We start from the raw sequence: 9031 nt of genomic DNA on the forward strand, positions 1-9031 counted from the left end.
AACCATAAATTAAAGTATCGAGTAAAGTTTTCTAAATTTCTAAAACCCACGGTAGAGGGTCCAGTGAGGTCCCGTATGTGCAGACATGTCCGACCCAATTCGGAGACGTTTTAACTCTTGTTTTATTTATTATGCCTGTATCACTGTCCCTGGTATAAAACGTGCGCAAATGTTATTAATTAGTATTATGCCAGCTTATCAACTGTAGGTAGTCCTGAGTTGGGTAAATTGGTGGATCCATACTAATATATATGGGAAAGTATGTGTCTGTTTGTTTGTCCATCTTTCATGGTAAAACGGAGCGATGAATTGACGTGATTTTTTAAAAAGAGGCAACGCGAGCGAAGCCATGGGAAAAAGCTAGTTTATTATAAAATATGGCGCATACAGGTTATAACCGTGATTAAGAATGAATAGAATATTTATTTAAAATCAAAATTGACAATAGATATAAGATAGATCAGCCAATACAGGTAAGTCTAGCAGTGGGCGACTTTTGGATCATATAAATATTAAATAAATAAATATTATAGGACATTCTTACACAGATTGACTGAGGCCCACGGTAAGCTCAAGAAGGCTTGTGTTGTGGGTACTCAGACAACGATACATATAATATAATCATAAATACTTATATACATAGAAAACATCCATGACTCAGGAAGAAATATCTGTGCTCATCACACAAATAAATGCCCTTACCGGGATTCGAACCCGGGACCGCGGCGTAGCAGGCAGGGTCACTACCGACTGCGCCAGACCGGTCGTCATATGATGATGATACTTAAGATAGTCACATGCAACACTAACTACTTGAAGTACTTAGATGCTAAATGTGATCCCACTCAGCATATTGCCATGGCAAGCGAAACGCTGATTTGAATGCAGGTGATTTGATAAAGCCTATGAAGGAATGTCATAATACCGTTAATACGTCAGGGTGTCCCATTGCATAATTAATCATCATTTTTGATCTTCTGTCGGGATTTCGGCTGACTGAGGACTAAGTAACTGTCATGTTTTTTAGAAATCTTGACTACTTAGCCACTGAATAAAAACTAAATTAAGTATTGGAGTTATACAGAGAAAAAAGGCTAGTTATAAGGCTTCACGAAAGTTATTATTGGCAGAGACCTCAGGATTTCAAGGTTATCTTCGGACTTTTGTCATTATATTCCATTCAAGCACCTATATCGCTTCTTTCTCACGACATTTTCTGCGTTTTCCGAACGTTTAAAGAAAACATTAGGAGGATTTATCCTACGGGAATAATTGTTGATAAAGAGCCTCCCCGCGGCGGCATATTTATAGGCCCCGTTCCCACGGCCACGCTTCGCTTCGCCTTACAAGTCACACAACACGCAACGCTACGAAACTTTGGCTTCGATACATACGTATAAGTAAGCTGATAGACTGTGCTAAAAGAGGACAGTATGGGAAACAATACATTTATGATAGTTCTCTTTTCGCACAGACTATATTTTGTCAATGGCGAATGAATATACAGCTTACCAAAATGTTTGCTTCGATACATACGTATAGGTAAGTAAGCTGATATATTCTGTGCTAAAAGAGGAGAGTATGGGAAACAATACATCTATGACAGTTCACTTTCCGAACAGGCTGTTTGTTAATGGCGAATAAACATAGTGAAACCCGATAAGTCGAGATAATTTGTCCTTGAAATAACAACATTGTGGAAATTACGCATAGTTCGAATTTCAAAAACCAGTTTGCTCAACTTATCGGGTTTCACCAGTAAACCCTCGAATACAGCTTACCCGATGAGTGGTTATCGTAGGTACTGCATTGCACCTTCCGATATTGCATATTGATAAATATATAATGTCAATATGCAAGTTGAAGCTTTAAAGGTTTTGCACGTCAAAGCTAGACAATAAGAAACTGCTGGACTGATAGAAGATGTTTGTAATGAAATGTACGCCACTAACGGACATTGCGTAAGATAAATAAGACAAACAGGATCTAATTCTTGTCCGATCATACAATTTCTTAACGTACCGATTGCCCCAGGAAAGCTAAATGACCCACTTATTTTCAAAGACATGTTTTGAAAGAAAACCGGACCAACGCCAGCAATAGAACTTCCTTTCCATGAAGGAACCACTTCCAATGTTTACCTCCAAAAAAAGGAAAAAAGAAACCTATTACTAAACTAGCAGGCCAAAATCCCTGTAAATGATCGGGGCAAACAGTGAGTGAGCTATTTATTTAGTTTCTCACGGTGGCGTGTTTATTCTACCATTAGATAAGTATGAATGGGTTTTCAAGTCTCTAAAGCTCAATGGAGCCGTTGCGTGTGCACAACCATTGGAGAAAGAGGTTTCTCAAAAACTCTCACCAAATTTTGATCTCAGCAGAAAAAAACTCAGCAACAACAACAGAATATAAAGCAGTGTTTGGAAAATATTTCGATATTTCGGTAGCCGGAACGGTAAGAACAAAATTTTAACGAATTCAAAAAGCTCCTAAACTTCCAAGCAATTCCATCTATCCAATATCTCACCCATGACATTTTAATTAACGGCACAGGTAGCGGATCGAACACGATATATTCCGCTCTACATTTTGGTTCTATCTATGGTGAAAAACACCAAAACAAATGGCACAAGCCAAACGGCGATGTAATAAATGTATTATTTTTGTTTGCAGACATCCGTGGCATTAAAAAATGAGAGCAGAGCCTTCCAAAAGCCTCGGTGTAATACGACAGCACGCGGTCGGTTCAATAACTCTACAACACGTCTCGTACACACGACCTGCGAGCGACGAGGACAGGTAGAGTCAAACATGACTTTAGGATACAGAATTACAGCTAGACTGTGCGCCAAAAGAAAGTGATTTGTCTCACTTAATCCGAGACATACCTACGGGCTTTTTTTGATGTGCTTCAAACGCTTTTATGTAACATCTTGTGCGGTACACAATTTTTCATGAAGCTCAATCATTTTGGAACGAAACGTTTCGATTTTATTAATCCTACTTATGTATAAAACTGTGCATGAATTCAGACATCAATACACATTTGCCAATTCGCTTCCTCAAGGATCCGTTTTGGACCCCAGACATTAAATCGTGCACGAGTTTCGCAAGTAAGCAATCTGAGCAATGTGTCGATTAGGCCTTATTTGACCCAAACGAAAGAATTTAAGATGAATTTAAACGTTGAGATGAATTGTATTGGATGTGATCTTTCAATAGGTAAGTACCTATAAACCGTATAATGGTTGAGTTGTCCAGTCGACGACGCTACGAGATGAACTTCGGGACATGCTGTTATAAATCTCGTTTAATTCAAATTACAGCCAGACTTCATTTGCAGTGTGTTCCCATCTACCTACCTACTGTTTATTTACCAAAATGATAAGCTAGATGACCCACATACCTTAAGGGGTGAGAGGTCCAGATTCAGGAGTCTGCAGTGTAGTTAATATTGCCGCATTCCACAACTTAACCGGTTCACTGTGCGGTCCAGCAGGTGTTTATATCCAAAACGGTCACTTGAACGGGTGGTAGCACTGTTTTAAGTTAAGAAGGCGAAGGCATGGTTGTTTTGGTGTAATACGGGCACTGAGACAGGTGGGCGCGGAGACAGGTGCGTCGGGGGCGGCGGCGCTCGCGGGACTGCAGGCGGCGCTGCGCCGCGTAAGGGCGACGCTAGCGCCATCAATGCGCATGTCTTTTAGCGGTGAACTATTCCAAAAGCTACGCGACAGCTTATGCCGCTGGTCGCCCATCCCGAAGCTTCGAAACCTGACAATCGGGAACCAGAAGCTGACCATTAATATTGTCCCCAATAACAGGACTGACTGACCCCGAGCCACTTACTGCCGAAGACGCAGGTTCTTACTTCCTCGAGACGGAATCGAATCAGATCCAGTTCAGTCCAGAAGTTACCTCTGTACAGAGATGAAATGCTGGCCGAGTAGAATCAAAGAAGTTAATCGATGGATCAAATGCAGCAATTTATTGCAATTGTATGGCGGTAGTTTCTGCAGAGGTCATAATACGTAGAGTGTGTACCTGAAACAAATGTATTATGTATTTAGACAGTACCTATACAGTATTAAATCTGATAGTGTAAGTTGGAGGTTGAGAGATGTATCTTCGTTTAATGACTAATCTTTTACAGGTGTCCAAATTTGCAGCATTTATAACACTATTCCTATATGTACTTATACTACTACGTACTAGTAGATATTACATTATTTCGAGCACTATCAAAGTTGAGAGATCAAAGTTCAACCTACTCTGGTTTCCTTGTATCGCGATTGGAACAAATGCCGTACCTTATTTTTTTATGAAACCCACACGAACATACACAATGATTGTCGTATTCGAGACCCAGAATGCCATATGAGGACAGGAAATTGGGGATAGAATGGAAATAGGGGAAAGGGCCAGGTTTTAGGCTTGACCCAGATCTGGACCCACTAATATTTGAGTGAGGGAGTGGCAACGCCATCTCGACTTGACAATAAGCCTCAGATGTCTACATATGTTTAGTGTACTGTGTTTATACAAAGGTACAAGGTTTTAGGTGTGTCGACACGCTATTATGTTTCCATACTAAATATACATGGATACTTTGTAAGCAAATTAAGTAGGTACCAACTATACAAAGTGACTCGTTTTTATTGCTCATGGGTGTATTTTTAATTTGAAAAGTAAGTCGGCTTTTTACACTACTGAGTGTGGACTAGGTGTAGATAAATATACTTGCGGTTATTTTTGATTTTATACAATTTGGTTTTGATACGACCTCATTTAACAACTTGTAGTTTTCCAGATTCCAGTAAATTATTAATTTGTTACTACATTATAATGAGTAACATATACCAAAATAGATACTGGTTAGCTAATTATTTGTCTGTCGTAGGTATAGGTACAACTACATATTTTTAATTAGGTGACAAGACTGTATTCAATTCAACGCCAAATCATTACAAAAATCTTAACCATTTTAATTTTTTGTAGGTAATTTGTGCAATGAAATTGAAATAATAGATAAGTAAATAAAGAGTAATACTTTCAATCTTACGAGATGATAAAAATGATCACTAATAACTTTAAAACAAAATCTTCAAGGCAACGAATATAAAATCAACCAATTAAATTTCAGTCTAATATACTTGTTAACTTTGTTCACTTTGTTGTGACAAAATGCCGCATGACAGGTTTAAAATATGATGCGACTGCCGCGATGCGGAGGGCATACATTTGTGCTCACGAATGTTTTGATGTGTGTAGGTAACATACGAGATAGGTAGGAGAATGATATTAATAAGAGCAAGTATGGCGGAAAATAGGGATGACGACTAGATAAACAAAATTGCATTCTGTTTAGTCCGTCAGTTAGATCGTCCAAAAATACTGAACACATATTTTTCGCTTTTTCTAATTAATGAAAAAATACAAAGATATAGAGCATCAAAGTTCCGGAGTGGGGGCTTGTGACGTCACTTCCAAGCTTTGAGTAAAAAACTGTACCTATAGGCGTGACGTCACGCTGAAACTTCAACGCATCTGTACCGTCGTCATTTTTCGTTTTCGAGAAAAATTTTCGCGCTCGCTTCGCTCGCGCTAACAATTTCTATCGAAAAAAAATATTTTAGTACGTGTCTAAAAACCTTTGATAACCTATCTGATGGACTAATTAGTTCTTTGTTTTAGTCGTCTCGCCTATTTTGATACTATGATTGAGGTCTTGGTGGCTCAAATGGCAGAGTGCTGGAGTATCACTTTAAGTTCATGTCTCACTCAAAGCAGTAGTTTACCATTTTTACATTTATTCTAACCCAGTAGCGACGATTGCTCAAGTTTCTGCTTGTTAGAAAGCTCAGTAATAAGTTTCTGCTTGTTAAAAAGCTCAGTAATAAATAAAAATAAGAGCATAATATTGCAAATCGGATGCGAGGCGGTTGGGCAGCGCACTTCCTTCCGAGTCGTGTGTTACCACTTGTCGATGTGGTTCTTTCACTACGTTTGTTCAATTCTGACTTCAAGTCGAAACTTCAGAGGGCTATCTGTACTGAGAAACGCCAGTCTTCACGTGGATATGACTCTTATCAACAGTGTTTAAGAAAATAAACAATTTTTTCAAATGCTACAACGAGAGAATGTTATCGTTGTTTCGGTGTAGAATAAATTCTGACGCAACGCATACATATTAATTAAGCAATCATTCAAAACCAGAAACACACCTACATAATAATTATCAAGGGCCATTAATCCAACGGATATATTTCTTATGCACATTGCTCTTAATTTGAAGAGACGTCTACGTTTTATTTTAAATTCTAACGTAATTTCTTAACTGTCATTGTAGGCATGAATTTTTACAAGCTCTTAACTTGCAATGGAGTAATGGACGTGGTGGTTCGATTCGAACCGGAACAAAACATCCAGCGGCCCGTATCAATCAATTTTTGCGGAACTTATACAATGGTTAACAATAGATGAATAATTAGTGCGAAAGATCCCCGTCCGCGTCATTTGATATTTGCCAGTCGTTTTTCGGTGAAGGAAAACATCGTGAGGAAACCGAAAACTAATTCCAATAAGGCCTAGTTACCCTTCGGGTTGGAAGGTCAGATGGCAGTCGCTTTCGTAAAACTAGTGCCTACGCCAAATCTTAGGATTAGTTGTCAAAGTGGACCCCAGGCTCCCATGAGCCGTGGCAAATCCGGAGCGGAAGATGATGATGGTGGAGTAATGAACGTAAGTTGCTTATCAATTCATTTTTCAGATTGGACCAAAAAAGGTGGCAAATAATAATGTAGGGCTCAGCGCCTAATTGTCTTCATAAAATGCGTGGCTCCCTCTTCCTAAACCTTGATAATGACGGAATCATCAGCCAATAACACTTACAAATTGGTTGAAAATGTAGTGGCGAAAATTTTATTCCAATAGAAAATTGCGCCATTTTATAGTTACCTGTTAGAACGTCCTTATTCGACACTGTGGCACCTCTTCTTGAAAACGACACATAATATGAAGGTAATATGATCATCGATTCATTGTAAACACAAATATGACCTTTATACCAAATTTATCTCATCCGAGAGTATCTAGATATATCTAAAAGCAAAATTGTAACTCTGCAATAAAATTTTACAGTAGATACTACAAGTAACAGTTGATCCGCCAGTTTCCGCCTCCACGGACCGGAAGCGGCCGGGAAATGCATTTTTCCGCAACCCGCCTGGGACCTTATTAGACTTGCAAGATAGCCGGGAAATCCCTGATTTCTGACACGGGCTGTAATCTACTTTTATATGTTCAGCAAATAGAACCAGTGGCTTTACCACGAGTACCTTACCATTAACTTGTGTCTGTGTAACTACTATTCACTAACGTCTTCTCAGGGCCGCAATTACAGGGACATTGTAATACTGTGCTATAATGTAGGGCTAGTACATTATTAAAGGCGATGGTGATTCTTAAGGCAGGTCAATACTTAGGGTTTTAAGATAGAGGGCATTGCCCTACAATTTTTCTGTGGAAACATAGACGGTCAGACAAATCTTGTCAGTAAAATAACGGAAAAAATCATCTACTGGGACGATAAGCCTTCACCCTTACATTTTTCAAAGTTGTCGCCTCTTTAACCGCCGCCCCAAATCTCAGGAAGGTGGTTCTCAATTCATCTGTATTTTTTGTGACAAAATTTAGGTATAATTACTTGACCAATTATATTAAACAATCTAAGTGGGACCGATAAGAGTGTTAGGACCGATATCGCATATTATTTAAGCCATCATCTTTGATTTTTGCCATAGATATCCTTCCTACATCCGATATCGGATCGGATAATGGTGAAAACGCACTAATAGTGACTGTCATACATAAAAAGCAGGATAGAATGTAGATTTTGCAAAGCGTACCTGCGAGCTACGTACCCACGTTGAATCCATAGGGAAAGCGAGGCGCGGAGTTTCTGATTTGATCGTATTCACCTTAACCCTTTCGACGTTCGTAGACCCTGGGGATATTACGTATGAATGAAACTCTTTTGGACAATTGAGTACTAGCCAAAGAATATAATACTCACGTACTAACTGATTTTTATATACTTATTCAATAAAATAATATTGTTCTAGTTTATACCTACATGTATTCGTTTTACTTTCTTGTAGCATTAGCGGATTTCAACGCCTTGTGTGTGGCCTTGTGTCATTTATCTACACATTTTAGTATGGAATGTATAATTTAAAGGAAGCCTAACTGTCGAAGTAGAACAGTCGCAAAAATGACCGGCTGTCAGTGTTAAACTGAAGTTACAAATCTCTCCGCTAGGAGCGCATGTGTCACTCAATGGACAGGAACATGACATGACATTAGACGTTCGTTTCTGTAGGCTGATTTCGTCAAGTTGTACATGTCAAGACGTAGTCCCGTGGTAGTGCGCTTGCTTCGTATGCAGATGTAACCAGGTTCGATCCTGACAAGCGGTCTTTTTGTTATTATTTTTATTTTATTTGAATTATCTTTTTGTGTATTTTAATTGTGCTTAGTTACTGTTTTATTTATGATATGTCTATTTACATTGTTTGTCCCATCCTAGGTAATGTTGTAAGTCTTTCGAATGAAATTTCCTTTATTTTCGCATAAATTAAATTTTAATGTTGTAACAAGATTTATGGATAATAATAAAATAAGGATAAAATATCTGTAGAAAAACATATAAAAAACCCTCATCAGGATTTGAACCCGGGACCTCTTGCTCCGTAGGCGGGGTTACTACCGAGAAGGCTAAGAGATTGTCAAATCCTTATGTACCAGCGATTGCCGCGCCACCTATCTCCTCTTTTATATGTGCACATTTGATACTTAAAGATATCGCTCCTCCCTCTAATCTCCATACATTTTAGTTTATTTATATGTCATTTATAAAAAAGAGTTTTTGCAAAATAAAAACTTCTTGCTACTACAATGGTTCTTGCACATAGAGCATACGCTGCATACGATTTGAGTTCGTTCAAATCGTATGAAGTGTATGCTCCTTACA

General features: G+C 38.6%; 1 protein-coding gene across 4 annotated transcripts in view; it reads right to left on the reverse strand.

Moving 5' to 3' along the window:
- The window catches only part of LOC125238487 (protein turtle), a 149752-nt gene extending 146115 nt beyond the window's left edge, over positions 1-3637 (reverse strand). For all 4 annotated transcript variants that reach the window (XR_007178455.1, XR_007178458.1, XM_048145919.1 and 1 more), the window contains exon 1: positions 3407-3637. The gene's annotated coding sequence lies outside the window, so the exon portion shown is untranslated. The remainder of the gene's footprint in view (positions 1-3406) is intronic.
- Between the last annotated feature and the right edge of the window lie 5394 nt (positions 3638-9031).

The sequence above is a fragment of the Leguminivora glycinivorella genome, chromosome 1, assembly GCF_023078275.1.
Source record: "Leguminivora glycinivorella isolate SPB_JAAS2020 chromosome 1, LegGlyc_1.1, whole genome shotgun sequence".
In the NCBI taxonomy this organism is placed as follows: domain Eukaryota; kingdom Metazoa; phylum Arthropoda; class Insecta; order Lepidoptera; family Tortricidae; genus Leguminivora; species Leguminivora glycinivorella.